At 47.0% G+C, this 20,751-nt stretch overlaps 2 long non-coding RNA genes across 2 annotated transcripts; one reads left to right on the top strand and one right to left on the bottom strand.

The window, feature by feature from the left end:
* The first annotated feature begins 1,961 nt into the window (after positions 1–1,961).
* On the top strand, positions 1,962–17,298 carry LOC114807315. The gene is made up of 3 exons (XR_003755359.2): positions 1,962–2,280; positions 5,538–5,753; positions 17,132–17,298. It is a non-coding gene; the product is annotated as an uncharacterized LOC114807315 (long non-coding RNA).
* Positions 5,641–8,654, bottom strand: LOC114807314. The gene is made up of 2 exons (XR_003755358.2): positions 8,458–8,654; positions 5,641–5,900 (listed from the first exon to the last, which is right to left on the bottom strand). It is a non-coding gene; the product is annotated as an uncharacterized LOC114807314 (long non-coding RNA).
* Positions 17,299–20,751: the final 3,453 nt, after the last annotated feature.

The raw sequence follows: 20,751 nt of genomic DNA, 5'->3' as shown, positions 1-20,751 counted from the left end.
CTTGCCCACAGTCACACAGCTGACAAGTGGCAGAACGGGGAGTCGAACCCATGACCTCTGACTCCAAAGCCCAGGCTCTTTCCACTGAGCCACGCAGCCTGGAAGCCAGAAGGTCATGGGTCCTAATTCCAGCTCCACCACTTGTCTGCTGTGTGGCCTTGGGCAAGTCACTTCACTTCTCTGTGCCTCAGTGACCTCATCTGTAAAATGGGGATTAAGACTGTGAGTCCTAAAGGGGACAGGGACTGTGTCCAAGCTGATTTGCTTGTATCCACCCCAGCACTTAGTACGGTGCCTGGCACATAGTAAGCGCTTAAGAAATACCACAATTATTATTATTATTAGAGGTGGTAATAGAAGCCATGGGATCGATTGAGTTCTCCAAGGGAGTGGGTGTATATGGAGAAGAGAAGGGGAAACAGAACTGAACCTTGAGGTACCCTCACAGTAAGGGGGTGGGAGGAAGAGGAGGAGGCCATGAAAGAGACTAAGAATGAGCAGCCAGAGAGAAAGAAGGAGAACCAGGAGAGGACAGTGTCAGTGAAGCTGAGGTTGGATAATGTTTCTAGGAGAAGAGGGTGGTCGACAGTGTCGAAGGCTGCTGAGAAGCCAAAGAGGATTAGGATGGAGTAGAAGTCATTTGATTTGGCAAGAAGATCATTTGTGACCTTTGAGAGGGCAGTTTCTGTGGAGTGAAGGGGACAGAAGCCAGATTGGAGAGGGTCAAGGAGAGAACTGGAGGAGAGGAACTTGAGACAGTGGGTATAGACAACTCACTCAAGGAGTTTGGAGAGGAATGGTAGGAAGAGATAGGATGATAACTGGAGGGAGCTGTAGGGTCAAGGGAGGGGTTTTTTAGGATGGGGAGACATGGGCATGTTTGAAAACAGTGGGGAAGAAGCCATTGGAGAGCAAACGGTTGAAGTTGGTTCTTAGCGAAGGAAGAATGGAGGGGGCAATGTTTTGATAAGATGAGAAGGGATGGTGTCGGGTGAGCAGGTGGAGGGAGTGGATTTTGAGAGGAGGCAGGATATCTCTTCTTGAGATACTCCTGGAAAGATGGGAGAGTTAAAGTTGGGGCAGGTTGGGGAAGGGACTGGCTAGAGGCAGGGGATATTTTCGGCAGATCATGCCTGATAGTTTCAATTTTCTAAATAAAGTAGGTGGCCAGGACATTAGGGGCAAGAGATGGGGGAAGCAGGGGGACAGGGGGTTTGAGGAGGGAGTTAAATGTCTGGAACAACTGGAGAGGGCAATGGGCATGGGTGTCAGCAAGGATGGAGAAATAATTTCGCCAGGCAGAGTTAAAGTACATAAGTATAAACTTGAAGTGGACGAGGTCAGCCTGACGTCTAGATTTCCTCTAGTGGCTCTCTGTGGCTTGTGCACAAGAGAGGAGGCAGACTGTGGAGGGTGATCCAGGACTATGAGTTCGGCGAAAGGATAGGAGAGTGAGTAAATTGAGTTCACTAGAGAGGGTGGTGTTGAGAGTGTCAGTTTGGTCATCAAGAGAAGGTAGTTTGGGTATGGAGGCTAACTGGGGCATGATGAGTTGAGAAAATTGGATGGGGTCAAAAGATCAGAGGTCTCTGTGGGGGAACAGCACATAGTTGCAGGGAGGAGGCGCGTGGGAGAGAAGGCCAGTGAGGAGCTTAGAGATGATGAAGTTATTGTGCTTCACTTGTCTTTCTTGAGAAGTAGCATGGCTCAGTGGAAAGAGCACGGTTTGGAGTTAGAGGTCGTGAGTTCTAATCACTTGTCAGCTGTGTGACTCTGGGAAAGTCACTTAACTTCCCTGTGCTTCAATTACCTCATCTGTAAAATGGGGATTAAGACTGTGAGCTCCAAGTAGGACAACCTGATAACCTCGTATCTATCCCAGTGCTTAGAACAGTGCTTGGCACCTAGTAAGCACTTAACAAATACCATCATTATTATTATTATTGTTTCTGTGACTGGACTTAATGACAACTTCTGCCAATTGTCTTGTATTTTTCTCTCACTATCAGGTTGAAAAGATTGCAGACAAAAGAAAGGACAAAAAAGGCAAATGGGAATATCTCATTAGATGGAAAAGTTATGGGAGTAATGAGGATACCTGAGAACCGGCGTATCATCTACTGCATTGTGAGAAGTTAATTGCTGAATTTAATGGTCTCCATTGGTCCAAGGAGAAGCAGGTGAAATCGGGGAAGCCAAGCAGTGCGTCCAAATTTTTACAAGAAAGTCAAGGTGTATACATTGAGGAAACAATTTACAGGCCTTCAGAATCTAGGAAAGGTAAAGGGACTTCATGCAAAATAAAGCCAGTGAACCTATTATCTCTTCAAAGACAGAAGTTGGGGTGTCCCCCAGACAGCCCCTCTGGTGGGAAGAGAGCCACCAAAATCTATAATGGACAGTACCACACCCAGCCCTAAATGGGCTACCAAATGGTGATGCCAGTCAGGGTAATTGTAGGTCTTCTGCCAATGGGACACAAAAGTCACATTGAGATTTGAATGACAGTGAAGGAGAGCCTGATATATCCAATGATCTGGATGTTATTCTTGATTCACCAATACCTTTTTTGAGCTTCTTTTTGACAATAGCCAACATCAGAGTCCATTCTCAGTTCTATCAATCGATCGATGGCATTTTTGAGTGCTTACTGTGTGCAGAGCACTGTACTATGTGCTTGGGAGAGTACTGTACAACAGAGTTGGTGGACACATACCCTTGACCCCAGCGAGCTAAAAGTCTAGAGTCTATCATGGTAAAATTGTAATTTGGGAATATTGTGGGAAAATATTCACCTTTCTCATTTTCGGTCCTAGACAAGATTCCCTCATTGGTTTCTGGTTGTTGTATGGAAGCAAGGCCAGTGAGGCAAATGTGTTCTCAGCAGCCCGGGCGCACAATGAAATGGAAATTTCCAATTCCATTTCTTCCCATAGGCCCAACTCTAGGGAAAAGACCATAGTAAAACTACCTTTAGGGGAATTCATCACTTTCTCGCAAATAAAAGATTAGAAGTTGGGACTAGAGAGATAGATTTGGGAGTCATTCTCATAGAGATAGTAGCTGAAGCCATGTAAGCTGATCAAGCAATCAGTCAATGATATTTATTGATCCCTTACTGCGGGCAGAGCACTGAACTAAGCACTTGGAAGAGCACAATATGCTAGAGTTGGTTAATATGATCCCTGCCCACAGGGAGCGTGGCCCAGTGGAAGAAGCACTAGGAGTCAGAGGACTTGGGTTCTAATCCTAACTCTGCCACTTATCTGCTGTGTAACCCTGGGCAAGTCATTTAACTTCTCTGTGCCTCAGTTACCTCATCTGTAAAATGGGGATTAAGACTGTGAGCCCCAGGTAGGACAGGAACTGTGTCCAACCTGATCAGCTTCTACCTACCCAGTGCTTAGTGCAGTGCCTGGCACATTATAAATGCCTGGAAAATCCCATTAAAAAAAAGGAGCCAACACTCTAAAGGGGCAGACAGACATTAAAATAAATTAGGGGAAATGGCAGAGCATGGGAAATACACATAAGTGCTTGGGGGCTGGGGTGGGGTGAGTATCAAAGTGCTTAGGGGGTACATACCCAAATGCATAAGTGATGCAGCAGGGAGAGGGAGTAGGGGAAATGAGAGCTTAGTCAAGGAAGGCCTCTTGGAGTAGATATACTTTGAAGGCTTTGAAGGTGGGAAGAGTGGTGATCTGTTGAATATAATTGTGGTTTTTGCTAAGTACTTCCTATGTGCCAAGTAGGTTTAAGTGGAAGGGAGAACAGGTATTGAATCCACATTTTACAGATGAGGGAACATGAGACATGGAGAAGTTAAGTGACTTGGCCAAGGTTACACAGCAGACAAGTGGCAGAACCGGATTAGAACCCAGGTCCTCTGACTCTCAGCCACACGCTCTTTCTATTAGATCATGCTGCTTCTCTACATATGCAGAGGGAGGGATTTCCAGGTAAGAGGGAGGACACTGGTGGTGAGAGAGATGTGACTGACTCTTCTGTTGGCCACCATCACCTACAGTGAATAGATTGGCATTAAAGGAGTGAAATGTGTGGGCTGGGTTGCAGTAGGAAATCAGTGAGGAAGGGTGGGAGGGAGAGAGCTGATTGAGTGTCTTAAAGCCAATGGCAAGGAGTTTCTGTTTGATGTTGAGGTGGATGGAAAACCACTGGAGGTTTATGAGGAGGGGGGGAACATGGACTGCATGTTTTTTGAGAATGGTGATCTGTGGATGGACTGAAAGAAGAAGAGAGTAGCAGCCAGGTCAGCAAGGAGGCGGATGCAGTAGTCGAGGCAGGATGGGATAAGTGTTTGGATCAGCAAAGTAGTATTTTGGATGGAGAGGAAAGGACGGATTCTAGAGATGCTGTGAAGGTAGAACTGACAGGATTTGGGGACAGACTGAATAATTGGGTTGAATGAGAGAGATGTGGAACTGTGAGCCCCAGGTAGGACAGGGACTGTGTCCAACTTGATTATCTTGAATCTACCCCAGCACTTAGTACAGTGTCTGGCACAAAGTAAGTGCTTAGCAAGTACAATTTTTAAAAAGAGGTTAATGCCAAGGTTATGGGCTTGTGAGACAGGGAGGCTGCTGAAATGATAACGGGGGGTGGGGGGGAATGGGCTCATGTGAGGGTAGCCACAGTTCAGGGAGGAGATGGGTTCCCCACACGCCTACTGATAAAATCAGGTGGTGAGTAGTGGGGCCACTCTAGTGATAGTTCAGGACTAATGTTGGTATTTGTTAAGCGCTTACTATGTGCCGAGCACTGTTCTAAGCGCTGGGGTAGACATAGGGGAATCAGGTTGTCCCACGTGGGGCTCACAGTCTTAATCCCCATTTTACAGATGAGGGAACTGAGGCCCAGAGAAGTTAAGTGACTTGCCCACAGTCACACAGCCGACAAGTGGCAGAGCTGGGATTCGAACTCATGAGCCCTGACTCCAAAGCCCGTGCTCTTTCCACTGAGCCACGCTGCTTCTCAATAATTCTCGACTAACTTGCCGACTCCTGGATGCTGCTGAGAGTTGTAGCTCTGCACCCTGGGAATGATGGGCACCTCTCCAGAGAGAGCTCTCCCAGCTCTAAGATGGACAATGCAGCCATTTTTTTTCCCCAGATGTTTTTTTGAGCCCTCTCTTTCTTTTCAGATAAGAAACCTGATGTCAGGCGAGTAGTGCAGCACTATATAGCTACCCAGAGGCAAAGAAGGGACTGGAATTCAGAGACCCTGCATTTTCTGTCCACTGTCTATGTTGCCTCTCCTTAAGAGACACCGCCCTCCCCCCCCCATTACATAAAGAACCTTTTACTCAGTTCCAGATGAAGCATAAATTGAGAGACTGGGAGCCATTAGGGGCCATTCAAGCCTAAATAATGAATGTATTGGGTCTAGACAATGCATTAGAACAATACCCTGGCTACAACTGTTTTTTTATTTGTATCGGTCAAGGTTCCTGGATCTAGATTCTCAGCAAATGAGAACTTGATTATGTTTCAATGAATTGTTTGCTTTGAATTTGAAAGATTCCACTCTGGATAATCGAGATTCAAACCTGCAGAGTGTTATGGAAAGAAAAATGGATGGGAAGAGAGATGTCTTTGATAAGAGGCTCAGATAAAGCATCTGTCAAAATGAAAATAACAGTCTATATTTGAGACATTGTGGTCAGGAAGGAAGATGGATTCACCCACATCGTGTTCTCCAGTCAGACATCACGTAACAGTGCCCTGACCCCTGAGGTAAGAGCATCTGACCAAGTTAATTCGACTCACTCTGTGTCCCATTTCCACGCAGGTCTTGCAAGTGAAACATAGAACAAGGCCCACGATTCACTGGCTTTTCATTCAAATCCAAAGGCAGGTGTCCACAGGTGGAATAGTAATTTGCTAATGCAAAAGAATCAAATGGGAAGGTTATTTCAATCGGTCAATCGTATTTATTAGTGCTTATTTTGTGCAGAGCACTGTACTAAGTGTTTGGGAGAGTATGTTCCCTGCCCACAGTGAACTTGGAAAGCAACATGGCCTACTGGATAGAGCATGGACCTGGGAGTCAGAAGGACCTGGGTTCTAATCCTGATCACACTAGTCTGCTTCACTTCACTGCTCTGTGCCATCCATAAAATGGGGATTAAGTCTGTGAGCCCCATGTGGGACAACCTGATTACCTTCGTATATACCCCAGTGCTTAGAACAGTGCCTGGTACACAATAAGTGCTTAAAAAAGAAATGAGACTTTGAAGGTGGAGAGAGTGATTGTCTGTAGGGTATGAAGAGGGAGGGTGCTCCAGGCCAGAGGCAGGACATGGACGAGAGATCAGGGAGATAGGTGAGATGGAGGTACAGTGAGAAGGTTGGTATTAGAGGAAACAAGTGTGCGGGCTGGGTTACAGAAGGAAACAGCTAAATAAGGTAGGAAGGTGCAAAGTGATTGAGTGCTTTAAAGTCGATGGTATGGAGTCTCTGTTTAACGCGGAGGTGGATGGGCAACCACTGGAGGTTCTTGAGTGGGGAAACATGGACTGAATGGTTTTGTAGAAAAATAATCCATGCAGCAGAGTGAAGTATGGACTGGAGTGGGGAGAGAGAGGATGCTGGGGGGATCAGCAAGGAGGCTGATACAGTAATTGAGGTGGAATAGGATAAATGTTTGGATTAACATGGTAGCAGTATGGATGGAGAAGAAAGGGTGGATTTTAGTGATGTTGTGAAGGTTGAACTGACAGGTTTTGGTGACATTGAATATATGGGTTGAATGAGAGAGATGAGTTGAGAATAACACCATTCATTCATTCAATAGTATTTAATAATAATAATAATAATGATAATGTTGGTATTTGTTAAGCGCTTACTATGTGCCGAGCACTGTTCTAAGCGCTGGGGTAGACACAGGGAAATCAGGTTGTCCCACGTGGGGCTCACAGTCTTAATCCCCATTTTACAGATGAGGTAACTGAGGCACCAAGAAGTTAAGTGACTTGCCCAAAGTCACACAGCTGACAAGTGGCAGAGCTGGGGTTCGAACCCATGACCTCTGACTCCAAAGCCCGGGCTCTTTCCAGTGAGCCACGCTGCTTCTCTATTGAGTGCTTACTATGTGCAGACCACTGTACTAAGCGCTTGGAATGTACAATTCAGCAACAGATAGAGACAATCCCTGCCCAGTGATAGGCTCACAGTCTAAACAGAGGAGACAGACAGCAAAGCAAAACAGAGCAAAATAAAAACAAGACAACATCATGAAGATAAATAGAATCAAGGAGATATACACCTTATTAAAAAATAAATAGGGTAATAATATATACAAATGAGCATAGTGCTGAGGGTAGGGGAAGGGGGAAGAGCAGAGGGTGGCGGGGAGGGGAGGAGAAGGGGAGCAGAGAGAAAGGGGAGGCTCAGTCTGGGAAGGCATCCTGGAGAAGATGAGCTCTCAGTAGGGCTTTGAAGAGGGAAAGAGAGTTAGTTTGGCAGATGTGAGGTGGGAGGACATTCCAGGACAGCGGTAGGACGTGAGCCAGGGGTCGACGGCGGGATAAGGGTGAACGGGGGACCGTGAGGAGGTGAGCAGCAGAGGAGCAGAGTATATGGGGTGGGCACTAGAAAGAGAGAAGGGAGGTGAGGTAGGAGGGAGCAAGGTGATGGAGAACTTTGAAGCCAAAGCAACACCAACATTACAGGCTTGTGAGACGGGATGATGGTGCTGTCTACAGTGATGAGAAGGTCAGGGGGAGGTGAGGGTTTGTGTGGGAAGATAAAGACTTTTGTTTTGAACATGTTCAGTTTGAAGTGTCAGTGGTACATCCAAATAGAGATTTCCTAAATGGATGGCTAAATCCTGAATATAGGGATGCAATGTATAATAATGATGGCATTTGTTAAGCGCTTACAATGTGCGAAGCACTGTTCTAAGCATGGGGGTGGGGGAGGATACAAGGTGATCAGGTTGTCCCACGTGGGGCTCACAGTCTTAATCCCCATTTTACAAATGAGGTACCTGAGGCACTGAGAAGTTAAGTGACTTGTCCAAAGTCACCCAGCTGACAAGTGGTGGAACCGGGATTAGAGCCTATGACCTCTGACCTCCAAGTCCGGGCTCTTTCCACTGAGCCATGCTGCTTCTCCAACAAGTTTGGTTTTTTTCTTAATGGTGTTTGTTAAGCATTTACTATGTGTCAGGCACTGTACTAAGTGCTGGGGTGGATAACAAGCTAATCAGGTTGGTCCCACATGGGGCTCACAGTCTTAATACCTATTTTACAGATGAGGTAACTGAGGCATAAAGAAGTTAACTTGAGTCTATTCAGACTGCAATATAATTAGTAAAGATGATCCCTGACAAATACCTCAAGGTGTTTTTTAATCACTTAAAAATGTAGTTATTATTGTTATGGATGATTTTGTTATTTCTGGGAACATACTCATGCACTTTACATTATCTCCATACCTTGTTTATATCTCTTTTGGTTCACATTTTCTTTTCATGGAAACAAATTAAGAGCTGGGATGGGCAGAAGTGGACATGGCTGGAAGTCACTGTCTTTTAAGTGGAAGCAACAATCCGCAGTCATGCTGGCAACCCCCTGTGATAACCCCACACCAGTTGATTGCCTGCTTCAATATTTGTTTTCTGTCAAGGAGACCGCATCTAAACACCAAAATTCAGAGAATAGAATGAATTTTGACACCTCATGTAGTAAATCATGTAGTAAGGCCTCTCTCCTTAGGCCCCCTGTTCCTCCCCCTCCCCCATCTCTCACCCCTAATGATCTGGCCACCTATTTCCTCACGAAAATCAACACGATCAGGTCTGAGCTCCCCAAAGTCACCCCTCCGCCTCTCCCCTCCCCCCCAACAACCCCCTCCCCTACTTTCCCATCCTTCCCTGCAGTATCCTCAGAGGAGATCTCCTCCCTCCTCGCAAGTGCCACCCCTCCACCTGCGCCTCGGACCCCATTCCCTCTCACCTTCTTAAAACCATCGCCCCTGCCCTCCTCCCTTCCTTAACTTCTATTTTTAACCACTCAATCTCCAAGGGCTCCTTCCCCTCTGCCTTCAAACATGCCCACGTCTCCCCCATCCTAAAAAAACCCGCTCTTGACCCCACTTCCCCCTCCAGTTATCGTCCTATCTCCCTACTACCCTTCCCTTTCCAAAATCTTAGAACGAGTCGTCTACAATCGATGCCTAGAATTCCTTAACTCCCATTCTCTCCTAGACCCCCTCCAATCTGGCTTCCGTCCCCTCCACTCTACCGAGACTGCGCTCTCTAAGGTCACCCATGACCTCCTTCTTGCCAAATCCAATGGCTCCTACTCCATTCTGATCCTCCTTGACCTCTCTGCTGCCTTTGACACTGTCGACCATCCCCTCCTCCTCCATACCTTATCTCACCTTGGCTTCACGGACTCTGTCCTCTCCCGGTTCTCCTCTTACCTCTCTGGCCGATCATTCTCGGTCTCCTACGCTGGAGCCTCCTCCCCCTCCCATCCTTTAACTGTTGGAGTTCCTCAAGGGTCAGTTCTTGGCCCTCTTCTGTTCTCCATTTACACTCACTCCCTCGGTGAACTCATCCGCTCTCATGGCTTTGACTACCATCTCTACGCAGATGACACGCAGATCTACATCTCCGCCCCTGTCCTCTCCCCCTCCCTTCAGGCTCGCATCTCCTCCTGCCTCCGGGACGTCTCCACCTGGATGTCGGCCCGCCACCTAAAACTCAACATGAGCAAGACTGAGCTCCTCATCTTCCCTCCCAAGCCCGATCCGCTCCCAGACTTCTCCATCACCGTGGATGGCACGACCATCCTTCCCGTCCCGCAGGCCCGCAATCTCGGTGTCATCCTTGACTCGTCCCTCTCGTTCACCCCACACATCCTATCCGTTACCAAGACCTGCCGGTTTCACCTCTACAATATCGCCAAGATCCGCCCTTTCCTCTCCACCCAAACGGCTACCTTACTATTACGGGCTCTCGTTATATCCCGGCTAGACTACCGTGTCAGCCTTCTCTCTGACCTCCCTTCCTCCTCTCTCGCCCCGCTCCGGTCTATTCTTCACTCCGCTGCCCGGCTCATCTTCCTGCAGAAACGATCTGGGCATGTCACTCCCCTTCTTAAACAACTCCAGTGGTTGCCTATCGACCTCCGCTCCAAACAAAAACTCCTCACTCTAGGCTTCAAGGCTCTCCATCACCTTGCCCCTTCCTACCTCTCCTCCCTTCTCTCTTTCTACCGCCCACCCCGCACGCTCCACTCCTCTGCCGCCCACCTCCTCGCCGTCCCTTGGTCTCGCCTATCCCGCCGTCGACCCCTGGGTCACGTCCTCCCGCGGTCCTGGAACGCCCTCCCTCCTCACCTCCGCCAAACTGATTCTCTTTCCCTCTTCAAAACCTTACTTAAAAATCACCTCCTCCAAGAGGCCTTCCCAGACTGAGCTCCTCTTCCCCCTCTACTCCCTCTGCCATCCCCCCTTTACCTCTCCTCAGCTAAAGCCTCATTTTCCCCTTTTCCCTCTGCTCCTCCACCTCTCCCTTCCCATCCCCACAGCACTGTACTCGTCCGCTCAACTGTATATATTTTCGTTACCCTATTTATTTTGTTAATGAATTGTACATCGCCTTGATTCTATTTAGTTGCCATTGTTTTTACGAGATGTTCTTCCCCTTGACGCTGTTTAGTGCCATTGTTCTTGTCTGTCCGTCTCCCCCGATTAGACTGTAAGCCCGTCAAACGGCAGGGACTGTCTCTATCTGTTGCTGACTTGTTCATCCCAAGCGCTTAGTACAGTGCTCTGCACATAGTAAGCGCTCAATAAATACTATTGAATGAATGAATGAATGAAATCATACTGTCTGAGAGAAATATGAATAATCGTTTTGTGGTGATCTCTCAGATTTGAACATTAAAGAAGAACACGGTGGTCTAGTGGGAAGAGCATGGACCTGAAAGTCAAATGACTTGGGTTCTAATCCTAGCTCTGCCAGTTGCCTGCTGTGTGACCTTGGACAGCTGTTTCCTCATCTGTAAAATGGGGGTTCAATGCCTGTTCTCCCTTCTACTTAGACAGTGAGGTCCATGTGGGACAGGGACTGTTTCAAACCTGATTATCTTGTATCTACCCCAGTGCTTAGTACAGTGCTTGACACATAGTGAGCGTGTAACAAATCCAATTCTAATAATTAAATACCCAATTTTATATTTTCCATCATTCACTCAATACATGGTATTTATTGAACACTCACTCTGTTCAGAGCACTATACTAAACACATGGAAGAATACAATACAGAAAATTAAATACAATCCCTACTCTCAAGGACCTTATAGTATAATGGGGGAGACAGAATTTAAAATAAATTACAGGTATGAAAAGCAACAGAGTATAAGGATATGTATAGAAATGCTGTGGTGGTGGGGTGAGTTCTGAAGCTTAGGGGATGGGGCTAAGTGTGTGGTTGAGGCAGTAGGGAGGGAGAATAGTGTGTGGGGGATGAGGATTAGTCAAGTAGGGCTTCCTGGAAGAGATATGACTTTAGAAGGGCTTTAAAGATGGGGAGAGTAATGAGTGGTCTGTCAGATGTGAAGGGCAAGGTATTTCCAAGCAGGAGGAAAGGGGTAAAAGGCCAGCCCAACAGCACTAATGTATATATCCATCTGTCATTCATTTTAATGTCTGTCTCCCCTTCTAGTTTGTAAGCACCTTGAGGGCAGGGATCATCTCTATCTACTCTTTTATGTATTGTGCTCTCCAGGCACTTTGTACAATGCTCTGCACACAGTAAGCATTCATCTGCTGCAGCCGAGAAGTGGCCATTTCATCATCATCCCCCTTTCCCTGCAGTCAGGCCTAATTCCTCAGTGGGGAACACAGATCAAGGTGTGGCTGCCTAACCCCCTAGTGACAAAGACCCATATTTTTAAATTTTTACATATCAACCACTGCCTACCTTCACACCAATCCAGCCCTTGTTTTCTCCTAAACCTGGTCTCTTCACTCTCAAGGATCCAAGGACCTACACACAGATCAGCCATCTCCTCAGAGTATCACCAGATTAAGTAGTTATTGCTGTCGATTACCTATAATTGTAGTATTTGTTAAGCACTTACTATGTGCCAGGCACTGTACTAAGCCCTGGGATGGATACAAGGCAAATCGGGTAGGATACAGTCCCTGTCCTACATGGGCTCACAGCCTTAATCCCCAATTTACAGATGAGGTAACTGAGGCACAGAGAAGTGAAGTGACTTGCCCAAGGCCACACAACAGACAAGTGGCAGAGTCAGGATTAGAGCCCATGACCTTCTGACTCCCAGGCCTGTGCTTTTATCCAATATGCCTCACCTGCAATGCTTAAACTTCCCTGACCCCACCATATCCCAGCCCTCCAATCAGCTCATCCCAGTCTGCCCCTACCACCACACCCCCTCCCCCCTTTCCTCTAAGGCCCTCCCCAGCCCTTGCACCATACCCACCCCTATCCCTAGCCCCATCCTCTCCCAGCACCACCCCTCATGTCCATCCCTGCACTGGCCCCCATCAATTCACTCCCATCGAACCGCTCCTCATCCCTAGTGCTGTCTTCTCCCTCAGAATCCACCCCGCCACAGCCTCAACCAAATACTGCCTGTGGAACCCTTTTTCCATCATGGGGAAGCTTCCTTCATCTTTGACCTGTTCCTGACCCAGTCACTACTTCTCCTCACCATCACTGAAACCTGGCTCCCCCAGATGATACGATCTCTGCTGCTCTTTCCAGAGGGGACCTCATCTTTTCCCACTCCCCGAGACACACTGGGAAAGGAGGAGGTGTTGGCTTCCTTCTCACACCCCAATGTTGCTTTCACACCATTCCACTCCTTCATCCCTTTCATTCATTCAATCGTATTTATTGAGTGCTTACTGTGTGCAAGGCACTGTACTAAGCACTTGGAAAGTACAATTTGGCAATAAATAGAGGCAATCCCTACTCAATCCCTTTCTTTCCCTTCCTTCGAAGCCCATATCATCTGCCTCTACTACCCACTCCAGATTCTAGTAGCGGTCATCTACCGCCCCCCACGTCCCATCTCCAATTTTTTTTAACCATTTTGATCCTTTTCTCATATACCCTCTCTCCATCTCTACATTGATCCTTGAGAACGTCAGTATTCCCATAGATGTTTCTGATGACCCTTCAGCTGCCCACTTTCTATCACTCTTCAACTCCAATGACCTCTTGCTCCACCCCACCTCACCCACTCATCAACTTGGACACACATTCGATCTCATTATCTCTAGCCACTGCACAGTCTCCACCCTCACCAACTCTGAAATCCCTCTCTCTGACCACAACCTCCTCATTCTCTTCCAAACACCTCCTCTTTGTAAATCTGTACTTTTCCCCCACAGGGACCTCTGATCTTTTGACCCCATTCAATTTTCAAATCCTCAAATCTGATAGGCTATTACTCTTCTCCACTTCAAAGCATTATTGAAGGCACATCTCCTACAGGAGGCCTTCCCTGACTAAGCTCTCCTTTCCTCTTCTCCCTCTCCCTTCTGTATCACCCTGACTTGCTCCCTTCATTCATCTCTCCCTTCCCAGCCTAACGGCAGTAATTTATTCATTTATATTAATGTCTGCCTCCCCCTCTAGACTGTAAGCTCATTGTGGGCAGGGAATGTGTCCTGTTGTCATATTGTACTCTCCCAAGCGCTTAGTACAGTGCTCAGCACACATTAAGCACTCAATAAATATGATTGACTGACTGATAGATAACCATAATTAACAATAATTATGGTATTTGTTAAGCACATACTATGCGCCAGGTACTGTTCTAAGCTCTGGGATGGATAGAACAAATCGGGGTGGACACAGTCCCTGTCCCACATGGGGCTCACAATCTTAATCCTCATTTTACAGGTGAGGTAACTAAGACACAGAGAAGTTAAGTGACTTTCCCAAGGTCACACAGCAGACACGTGGCAGAGCTAGGATTTGAACCCAGCTCCTTTTGATTCCCAGGCCCATGCTCTCCCCACTAGGACACGCTGAGCCTTATGAGCAGGGATCGTGTCTACCAAGTCTCTTGAATGGTACTTTCCCAAGTGCTTAGCACAATGCTCTGCACAAGGTAAGAGCTCAATAAATGCTATAGATGGATTGATTGACTAAAGAGGAGGTCAAAAGAGTACAGTTACAGAGGCCATAGCTGAAGAAAAAAGAAGAAAACCAAAGGCGATGAATCAAGTCTGTGAAGAGAAAACAAGAAAGGTGAAGAATGGAGATGGCAGAGGTAAAGAGAGAGGCTGGAGAAGTGAAAAGAGGTGTAGACAGGGAACAAAAGATTGGGGAAGTCAGTGGAAAGTCAAACCAACTGGTAAAGCATGGAGGGACTCAAGAGGGAGGGGGATTCCATGAGGAGCAGAACTCAGTGGGATGTAGGTGAAGTCAGAAACATTGGAAGAAGTAGAGGTCATGAATGACCAGGCTTTGGCTGTTGGCTGAAAAAGTAGACTCTGTCCATTCAACCAATCTTGAGTGAAGATCAAATTGTTGGTGGTCAAACTTTTGACAATCTAGTTTTTGATTATTTAAACTTGTGTGTTCTATTTTCAATCATTTGTTGGATCCCGTCCCTACAGTCTCTGCCCCTACTCCAATTTCCTAACAGCCCTTAGACTGACTACAGACCAGAGTCCAGAGTCCCTTTCGGACATTCTCCCAGAAGAAATATCCCTAACTCAGGACTGTGAGCTTCATCTCTCTGCTAAGGTTCTACCCTTGTCCCTCTTCTTCTAGGTCCCCTCCCAACTTTTTTGAAGCCAGACATTCCTGCTGGGCATGCTCAGTGGCCAGGAGCAAGTTTGGGCCTGCTTTGCACTTGATTCTAGGGAAGCAGCATTGCATTGTGGATAGAGTTCGGGCCTGGAAGTCAGGTCATGGGTTCTAATCCCAGATCCACCACTTGTTTGCTGTGTGGCCTTAAGTAAGTCATTTCACTTCTCTGTGCCTAGTTACTTCATCTGTAAAATGGGGATTAAGACTGTGAGCCTCATGTGGGAAAGGGACTGTGTCCAACCTGATTTGCTGTATCCACCCCAGTGTTTAGAACAGTGCTTGTCACATAGGAAATGCTTCACAAAAAACATCTCCTGTCTCCACTCAAAAGCTACCTCCTCCACCTGTGCATCCGACCCCATTCCTTTGCACCTTATCAAAACTCTCGCCCCCTCCCTTCTTCAGCACTAACAGGCATCTTCAACTTTTGCTCTCCAATGGCTTCTTCTCCACTACTTTCAAACATGCCCATGTCTCCCCATCCTAAAAAAACTCCCTCTTGACTCCACGGCTCCCTCCAGTTATCGCCCCATCTCCCTCCTACCATTCCTTTCCAAACTCCTTGAGCGAGTCATCTACACCCGCTGTCTCAAATTCCTCTCTTTCAATTCTCTCCTTCTTCTCCTCCAATCTGACTTCCATCCCCTTTACTCCACAGAAGCCACCCTCTCATAGGTCACCAATGACCTCCTTCTTGCCAAATCCAACAGCCCCATTCCATCCTAATCCTCAACCTCTCAGCTGCCTTTGACCCTGTCAACCACCCCCTTTTCCTGGAAACGTTATCCAATCTTGCCTTCATCGACTCTGTCCTCTTCCTGGTTCTCCTCTTTTCTCTCTGGCCATTTATTCTCAGTCTCATTTGTAGGCTCCTCCTCTGCCTCCCAACCCCTAAATATGGGGATCCTTCAAGGTTTAGTTTTGGGCCCCCTTCTATTCTCCATCTACACCCACTCTCTTGGATAACTCATTCACTCACATGGCTTCAACTAACTACCTCTATGAGGATGATACCCAGATCACCATCTCCAGCCCTGATCTCTCTCCCTTTTTGCATTCTCATATTTCCTCTTGCTTTCAAGACATTTCTACTTGGATGTCCTCTTGTCACCTCACACTTCATATAACTAAAACTGAATTTATCTTCCCACCCAAACCTTGTCCTCCTGCTCCCTTTCCCATCACTGTGGATGGCACCACCATCCTTCCTGTCTCACAAGCCTGTAAACTTGGCATATTCATGACTCCTCTCTCTCTCTCTCTCAACCCACATATTCAATCCATCAGTAAATCCTGTTGGCCCCACTTTCACAACACCGCTAAAATCTGCACTTTCCTCTCCATTCATACAGCTACCATCTTAATGCAATCACTCATCCTATCCCTCCTGAATTACTGCATCAGCAAGGATGCTGACCTCCCAGCCTCCTGTCTCTCCCCACTCTAGTCCATACTTCTCTCCGCTGCTTGGGTCATTTTTCTACAAAAACGTTCAGGACATGTCATCCCGTTCTTCAAAAAAACTTTAGTGGTTGCCCATCCACCTCCTCATCAAACAAAAACTCCTTTCCATTGGTTTTAAAGCACCCCATCACCTTGCCCCCTCCTACCTCACCTCGCTTCTTTCCTTCTATAATCCAGCCCACACAATTTGCTCCTCTAGTGCTAACCTTCTCACTGTGCCTCAATTTCACCTATCTCACTGCCGACTCCTAGCCCATGCCCTGCCTCTGGCCTGGAATGCACTCCCTCCTCAAATCGGACAGAGAGTTACTCTTCCCACCTTCAAAGCCTTATTAAAGGCACATCTCCTCCAAGAGGCCTTCCCAGACTAAGCTCTCCCTCTCCTCTTCTCCCACTCCCTTCTGCGTGACCCTGGTTTGCTCCCTTTGTACTCCTCCCTCACCCCTCCCACCAGCCCCACAACACTTATGTTCATATCTGTAATTTATTTATTTATATTGATGCCTGTCTTCCCCCCTCTAGACTGTAAGCTCGTTGTGGGCAGAGAATGTGTATGTTTATAGTTGTACTGTACTCTCCCAAGTGCTTAGCAGTGTTCTGTACACAATAAGTGCTCAATAAATACGACTGAATGCAAGTTTCACTTGCAATAAAAAGAATGCACAGACTACAGAGACAATGAAACTTCTTCAAGTTCTTCCTCATAATATTGAGGAAGAATTTGAAATCTATATCCTGCAAGCAGAAAGTGTAGCTTCATCATCACTTTATCTAGCATTACCTTGAAAGGCCACAGCATCACAAAACATGTCAAAGCGTCTACTCTTCTCTACACAGATTATGAAAGAAATGCAGAGAGCCTTATGCAGTGCATCAGCTGATGACAGCAAGCTTTTGCTTCTCAGTGCAGTTGGAAATTCATTCTGTAGCAGCTTGGATTACTTTTATTTACTAAGCCAGTTATCCAACGAAAGAAGAAAGGAAAGCACCAGGATTACAGAGGTCATCAGGTGAGCTGAGTTTATTATCAGTATGAAATTTTTTATGCACATTTGCTACATTGCACCAGTGCATTTTTCTATTTAAAATTATTTCCCTTTAGGAAATTGAGAAAGGCAGAGTGAATCCCACCAGGCTGGACTGTGGCACAGATCCAGGACCCTTCTGGAACTCCCTTTCTCCCTGCCATTTTCCTTTGATATTCTTGGTCCTAGGACAAGGTTCAGCAGTGGTTGTGTGGCCTGTTACTTTGCTCTGAGCCAGGAAGCATCTTTTGCACTAGGGATTCCCCAGGGAATTGTCTCCCATAATCCCCTGTGTCCTGATGCTTCATTTAAGTTGACTTTCATAAGGCTAAATTTCCTCATGGGGGGTGGCTGCAACATATTTTTTGATGGTTAGAGATGAGTTTGAGTGGATGAAAGTCAGCAGATTCATTTGAGGGGCCTGTCTATTTCAGTCACAAATCTTAGACTTGCCAATCAATCAATCATTCATATTTATTGAGCACTCCCTGTATGCAAAATAATGTACTGAGTGCTTGGGAGAGTACAGGAGAGTAAGAGCAATCTAGAGTAGTGTGTGCAGAGCATTGTACTAGAACTTGGTAGAGTACAGTACAATGGAGTTGGTAAATATGATTCCTGTCCCCAAGGAGCTTACCTTCTAAGAGAGGGAAGAAAACATTAAAATGAAGGATATGTACATGAGTGCTGTGGGGCTGAGGGATGGGGGAGGAGGTGAATATCAAGTACTTAAAAGGTAGAGTGAATATCAAGTAGTTAGGGGATAAAGGTCTGAGTGCAGTGCATAAATGATGCATATAGGAGGGCGAGTAGGGGAAATGAGAGTTTAGTCAGGAAGGGCTTCTTGGAGGAGATGTGATTTTAGAAGGGTTTCGAATGCTCCCAAGTGTTTAGCATAGAATAGGTGCTCAATCAAAACCATTGATTGATTGATTGGACTTCAAGGACAAGACTTCAAAATTCCCAAGCCTTCCCTGATTAATTCCCAACATCCTAAATTAACCAGTCACTCTGAGCCCTATGAATTTATATATATCTTTACCCATCACTGATTAATTCATCTGCTTAATCCTGTCAAATTCCTGTTACTCTTCTTGCTTAATCAGTCAATGGTATTTATTAAGTCCCTACTGTGTGCAGAACACTGTACTAAGTACTAGGGAGAATGCAATACAAATGGAGTAGGTAGACATGATCCCTGCCCACAAAGATCTTACAGACTGGAGTGGGAGACAAACATTAAAATAAACTACAGATGGATTATGTACGTAAGTCCTGGGGGGCTGGGGGAAGGGTGAATATCAAAGCGCTGAAGGGATACAGACCTGAGTGCACAGGAGATGCAGAAGGGAGAGAGTAGGAGAAATGAGGGTTTATTTGGGAAAGGCCTTTAGAGATGCAATTTTAATAAGATTTTGAAGGTGGGAGGGGGATCGTCTATCAGATATGAAAGGGGATGGAATTGTAGGTCAGAGGGAGGACATGGGCAAGGGGAAGTAATTTATGTCTGCCTGTCTTCCCCAGTAGATTGTCAGCCCCTCTTTTGCTTCTGGTGTACTTTTCAATCACTCAGTCAATCAACATGAGCAAGACTGAGCTCCTCATCTTCCCTCCCAAACCCGGTCCTCTCCCAGACTTCTCTATCACCGTGGATGGCACGACCATCCTTCCCGTCTCTCAGGCCCGCAATCTCGGTGTCATCCTTGACTCGTCTCTCTCGTTCACCCCACACATCCTATCCGTTACCGAGACCTGCCGGTTTCACCTCTACAATATCGCCAAGATCCGCCCTTTCCTCTCCACCCAAACGGCTACCTTACTGTTACGGGCTCTCGTTATATCCCGGCTAGACTACTGTGTCAGCCTTCTCTCTGACCTCCCTTCCTCCTCTCTCGCCCCGCTCCAGTCTATTCTTCACTCCGCTGCCCGGCTCATCTTCCCGCAGAAACGATCTGGGCATGTCACTCCCCTTCTTAAACAACTCCAGTGGTTGCCTATCGACCTCCGCTCCAAACAAAAACTCCTCACTCTAGGCTTCAAGGCTCTCCATCACCTTGCCCCTTCCTACCTCTCCTCCCTTCTCTCTTTCTACCGCCCACCCCGCACGCTCCGCTCCTCTGCCGCCCACCTCCTCACCGTCCCTCAGTCTCGCCTATCCCGCCGTTGACCCCTGGGTCACGTCCTCCCGCGGTCCTGGAACGCCCTCCCTCCTCACCTCCGCCAAACTGATTCTCTTTCCCTCTTCAAAACCCTACTTAAAAATCACCTCCTCCAAGAGGCGTTCCCAGACTGAGCTCCTCTTCCCCCTCTACTCCCTCTGCCATCCCCCCTTTACCTCTCTGCAGCTAAAGCCTCATTTTCCCCTTTTCCCTCTGCTCCTCCACCTCTCCCTTCCCATCCCCACAGCACTGTACTCGTCCGCTCAACTGTATATATTTTCGTTACCCTATTTATTTTGTTAATGAATTGTACATCGCCTTGATTCTATTTAGTTGCCATTGTTTTTACGAGATGTTCTTCCCCTTGACGCTGTTTATTCCCATTGTTCTTGTCTGTCCGTCTCCCCCGATTAGACTGTAAGCCCGTCAAATGGCAGGGACTGTCTCTATCTGTTGCCGACTTGTTCATCCCAAGCGCTTAGTACAGTGCTCTGCACATAGTAAGCGCTCAATAAATACTATTGAATGAATGAATGAATGCTGCTTCCCTATATCTCTACATCTAAGTCTAATTCTCCAAGTTTTCTAAATTTACTCTCTCTATCCCTGCCTCTGACATCATCTCCATCCACCTCTTGGAAACAGTTCTCACTCTCCTCCAACACCGCCCCCCCCACCTTATCACTCACTTACTACCTTACCTCTCGCTCTCTGCTGGGTCCTTCCTCTCTGCCTTCAGCCATGCCCAAGTCTCCCCCCATACAAAAAAATCTCTCCCTTGATGACACAGCTCCCTCCAACTACCATTCCATTTCCCTCTTCCAATTCCCAGCCAAGCTCCTGGAATGGGTCATATACACATACAGCCTTCATTTTCCTCTCCACCAACTCACTTCAATCCCCAGTGATTGCCTTAGAGCCAGGTCCAATGGGCTTCTACCCTTTCCTAATCCTTGACCTTCGGTGATGTGGCTACTCTTTCCTCACGAAATGATCAGGCCTTGGTTTAGTTGACACAGTACTCCCTGGTTCTTCCCTGATGTCACCAGCCCCTGACTCATACCAACCAGGACCTTCCGGTACCAGGGGAGCCTCAGTGACACGTAGTAGGGTCAAACCACACCACCAATCACCAAAGGTTACTGTGGAAAATTTTTTACTTAGTTTTACCAACCTGCAAGGGAGTGACACATATACACTCTCACTCGCTCACTCCACTCCACCAAGGGTCCACTACCAATCTGCTGGTCAAAGGAGCCCGTTCTGTCGATCC

Source organism: Ornithorhynchus anatinus, chromosome X2 (assembly GCF_004115215.2).
Source record: "Ornithorhynchus anatinus isolate Pmale09 chromosome X2, mOrnAna1.pri.v4, whole genome shotgun sequence".
Classification (NCBI taxonomy): domain Eukaryota; kingdom Metazoa; phylum Chordata; class Mammalia; order Monotremata; family Ornithorhynchidae; genus Ornithorhynchus; species Ornithorhynchus anatinus.
This window is presented reverse-complemented; position numbering and strand designations above follow the sequence as displayed.